Genomic DNA, 4877 nt, shown 5'->3' on the forward strand with positions numbered 1-4877 from the left:
GTTTGGCTGGATATGAAATTCTAGGTTGAAAATTCTTTTCTTTAAGAATGTTGAATATTGGCCCCTACTCTCTTCTGGCTGGTAGAGTTTCTGCTGAGAGATCCGCTGTTAGTCTGATGGGCTTCCCTTTGTGGATAACCCGACCTTTCTCTCTGGCTGCCCTTAACATTTTTTCCTTCATTTCATCTTTGGTGAATCTGACAATTATGTGTCTTGGGGTTGCTCTTCTCAAGGAGTATCTTTGTGGCATTGTTAGTATTTCCTGAATTTGAATGTTGGCCTGCCTTGCTAGGTTGGGGAAGTTCTCCAGTAATATCCTGAAGAGTGTTTTCCAAGTTGGTTCCATTCTCCCCATCTCTTTCAGGTACACCAATCAGACGTAGATTTTCACATAGTCCCATATTTCTTGGAGGCTTTGTTCATTTCTTTTTACTCTTTTTTTCTCTAAACTTCTCTTCTCACTTCATTTCATTCATTTGGTCTTCAATCACTGATACCCTTTCTTCCACTTAATCAAATCGGCTACTGAAGCTTGTGCATTTGTCACGTAGTTCTTGTGCCATGGTTTTCAGCTCCATCAGGTCATTTAATGTCTTCTTTATGCTATGTATTCTAGTTACCCATTTGTCTAATCTTTTTTCAAGGTTTTTAGCTTCTTTGTGATGGTTTCGAACATCCTCCTTTAGCTCAGAGAAGTTTGTTACTACCGATCATCTGAAGCCTACTTCTGTCAACTCATCAAAGTCATTCTCCATCCAGCTTTGTTTCATTGCTCGTGAGGAGCTGCATTCCTTTGAAGGAGAAGAGGCACTCTGATTTTTGAAATTTCAGCTTTTCTGCTCTGGTTCTCCCCATCTTTGTGGTTTCATCTACCTTTGGTCTTTGATGATGGTGACGTACAGATGGGGTTTTGGTGTGGATGTCCTTTCTGTTTGTTAGTTTTCCTTCTAACAGTCAGGACCCTCTGCTGCAGGTCTGTTGGAGTTTGCTGGAGGTCCACTCCACACCCTTTTTGCCTGGGTATCACCAGCGGGGGCTGCAGAACAGCAAATATTGCAGAACAGCAAATGTTGCTGCCTGATCTTTCCGCTGGAAGCTTCATCTCAGAGGGGCATCTGGCTGTATGTATGAGGTGTCAGTCGGCCCCTACTGGGGAGATGTCTCCCAGTTAGGCTACTCGTGGGTAAGGGACCCACTTGAGGAGGCAGACTGTCTGTTCTCAGATCTCAAACTCCATGCCTGGAGAACCACTACTCTCTTCAAAGCTGTCAGACAGGGACATTTAAGTCTGCAGAAGTTTCTGCTGCCTTTTGTTCAGCTACGCCCTGCCCCTAGAGGTGGAGTCTACAGAGGCAGGCAGGCCTCCTTGGGGTGTGGTGGGCTCCATCCAGTTTGAGTTTCCTGGCTGCTTTTTTTNAAATGTTGCTGCTGATCTTTCCGCTGGAAGCTTCATCTCAGAGGGGCATCTGGCTGTATGTATGAGGTGTCAGTCGGCCCCTACTGGGGAGATGTCTCCCAGTTAGGCTACTCGTGGGTAAGGGACCCACTTGAGGAGGCAGACTGTCTGTTCTCAGATCTCAAACTCCATGCCTGGAGAACCACTACTCTCTTCAAAGCTGTCAGACAGGGACATTTAAGTCTGCAGAAGTTTCTGCTGCCTTTTGTTCAGCTACGCCCTGCCCCTAGAGGTGGAGTCTACAGAGGCAGGCAGGCCTCCTTGGGGTGTGGTGGGCTCCATCCAGTTTGAGTTTCCTGGCTGCTTTTTTTTACCTACTCAAACCTCAGCAATGGTGGACACTCCTCCCCCAGCCTCACTGCCACCTTGCAGTTTGATCTCAGACTGCTGTGCTAGCAGTGAGCAAGGCTCCGTGGGTGTGGGACCCTCTGAGCCAGGCGCAGGACAGAATCTCCCGGTGTGCCCTTTGCTAAGACCATTGGAAAAGCGCAGTATTAGGGTGGGAGTGTTCCAGTTTTCCAGGTACCGTCTGTCATAGCTTCCCTTGGCTAGAAAAGGGAATTCCCTGACCTCTTGTGCTTCCCGGGTGAGGCGATGCCCCACCCTCCTTCGGCTCACACTCTGTGGGCTGCACCTACTGTCCAACAAGCCCCAGTGAGATGAACCCGGTACCTCAGTTGGAAATGCAGAAATCATCCATCTTCTGCATTGCTCATGCTGGGAGCTGTAGATTGGAGCTGTTCCTATTCAGCCATCTTGAAACCCAAAAATCTCTTAGTTAGAATTTTAAATGAACTTTTGCTCTTCACACTTTGCTTCTTTTATGTGGTAGAGCTAGGATGTACTTTTTGACTGCTTATTTATAGTTAGTTTCACAGAAAATTCTTCTGGTTTTAGTGTGCTGCCAATCTCTTGTTTGAAAGATAAAGAGATTTATATATACATATATATTTTTTAAAAGACCAAACAGCCTGAGTGTGGTGGCTCATGCCTATAATCCCAGCACTTTGGGAGGTTGAGGTGGGTGGATCACCTGAGGTCAGGAGTTCAAGACCAGCCTGGCCAACACGGTGAAAACCCATCTCTACTAAAAATACAAAAAATTAGCCAGGCATGGTGGTGCATGCCTGTAGTCCCAGCTACTCAGGGGGCTGAGGCACAAGAATTGCTTGAACCTGGGAGGTGGAGGTTGCAGTGAGCCAAGATCGTGCCACTGTACTCCAGCCTGGGTGACAGAGTGAAACTCTGTCTGAAAAAAAAAAAATACAGAAAACATTCATCTTAGCACCTTCTGGTAAAAATTAAAAAAAGAAAAGATGCTGATTTTACCTTACCACTGATTTTACTAAACTTATAAGCTTTAGTTTAAGCAACAGGATCACAATTTCTTTTTCCTGTCACTAACACCCAGATTGTTGCAAATACTCAAAAAGGAAGTGCAAAGCATCATGCTGGAGGATTTCTATGCCTTAGCTTCTGCAGTATTTCTCTACAAAGGGGCCAGGATGACCCTAGCATTCCTGTCTTCATTCTCAGAGCTATACAAATTATGCTTTTTCAATGCATTCTTGAACAAGATCTGGTAGCAAGTAGTGAACGCTCTGCCCCTTCTAAGGGCTCTCCAGATTTTTGTGGATGAGCTATCATTAGTGATCCATTCATTCACCACATTAATGTTGCTCTGGTGTTTCCATAGCACATTAGAGTCATGGATGAATTTCTGAGCATCATTTCCAGCCCAAGTAATACATATGAGCCCATTGTCGACCACAATTTGGGTGATGTCTTCACTTTTCCACAAATTAGGAACACCAAAGCACTCCAGTAAATCTGCCCCACACAGCAGCTTGACCTTTGGTGCACCTTTTGATTTTGGCTCTAGGGACTATTTTTCTTTTTACTAGAATCTTGTCTTTGTTCAGTTCATTCTCCTCTTCCATCCAGCCTTTCTGGCGTAGGTGAGTTCTGCTGGTGATCACAGTTACTAGCCTCCAGTTTCTCCTAATGGTGTTTTAGTACCATAACAGCCTCTTTTCACTTTATCTGAAGACTTTCCCATGTATCAACTTCCACTCGTTTGGAATTCTTGGTGGCAAGTTCGGCTATGACGACCCGGTGATGGGCAGGAATGAGTCCTTTCTTCTTATAAGCATCACCAACAGGAAATATCATGCCTTTGACAATTCTATATCTTCGTGTTCCATTCATATAGTCCTTGGCCAGCTCAGACAACCTGAGGTGCCTGTTGGTGATAGGACTGATGGAGCTACAGCTAGGAGAACCACTTCAGTCTTCTCCGAATTTTCCATGGTTAGAACTTGAAGTTGTTGATGTAAATGGAAAACTGTGATGCCTCCCTTGTTGTTTTTACAAAGGAAATTCTTTGAATCTGAAGTGTCTTGCAAGGTAGACTATTGGAACCATTCCAATTAGTGTGTCAACAGTCTTCTCTAAGGTGAGCTAGAAAAATGGTTTTATATCCAAATTGTAACTTGCACCCTCACTGTCCACTGGCCTGAGTGCTCCTGGAGACAACCCATGTCCAGGATGCCAGTGAGGGAAATACTTTTCCTATTGTATTTTTACTGGACCTTTTCCAGTATTCAGTACAGTAACATGCTGTATAGATTTATAGCCTAGGAACAATAGGCTACAGCATATAGCCTAGGTGTGTAGTAGGCTATACCATCTGGGTTTGTGTAAGTACAATCTATGATGTTCACACAACAATGAAATCACCTAACAATGCATTTCTCAGAATGTATCCATATCATTAGCAAATATGACGGGGTAACAAAAAGTAATTACTTTAACATTGTCATCAACCAAGCTTTTCCACATAAAAGAAAAGCAATAGAAATACAAATTTAAACAGTTTAATTAAAACTACTTTAACCTTAATTTTGAACTGAGAATATCAGTATGAACTCATGATGTACTTTGTCTAAAAATACATATTCCCTGGCTCTTTTGAAGAAAAAGTTTTACAATTACCAATGCAATAGCAATGAACGTCTTTCACACCCTCACACCCAGATTGTGACCTCTAAATAACATTCCCCATTTAAAGGAAATTAAACATTTTGGAGAAATAGACTGATTCTACATCTGGAGCAGACATGCATAGATGACTATGGTCATTGTTCCTTCCCCTCCCTCACTCCCTCCCTCCTCCCCATTCCCTCCCTCCTTCTCTTTTTTCCTCCTTCCTTGCTCCCTCCCTTCCTCCTTCCTCCCTCCTCCCTCCCTCCTTCCTACCCTTCCCTTCCTTCCCTTCCCTTCCCTTCCCTTCCCTTCCCTTCCCTTCCCTCCCTTCCCTCTTTCCTTCTCTCTTTCTCTCTGTCTTTCTTTGTGTTCCTTTCTTTTAGATCTCACTCTGTTGCCCAGGCTAGAGTGCAGTGGCATGATCATAGCTCATTGT

General features: G+C 44.1%; 1 pseudogene; it reads right to left on the reverse strand.

Moving 5' to 3' along the window:
* Window positions 1-3765, reverse strand: part of LOC108535466 (nicotinamide/nicotinic acid mononucleotide adenylyltransferase 2-like) — a 25700-nt pseudogene extending 21935 nt beyond the window's left edge.
* Window positions 3766-4877: the final 1112 nt, after the last annotated feature.

This window comes from Rhinopithecus bieti, unplaced genomic scaffold (genome assembly GCF_001698545.2).
Source record: "Rhinopithecus bieti isolate Rb0 unplaced genomic scaffold, ASM169854v2 scaffold_12478, whole genome shotgun sequence".
NCBI classification, from domain to species: domain Eukaryota; kingdom Metazoa; phylum Chordata; class Mammalia; order Primates; family Cercopithecidae; genus Rhinopithecus; species Rhinopithecus bieti.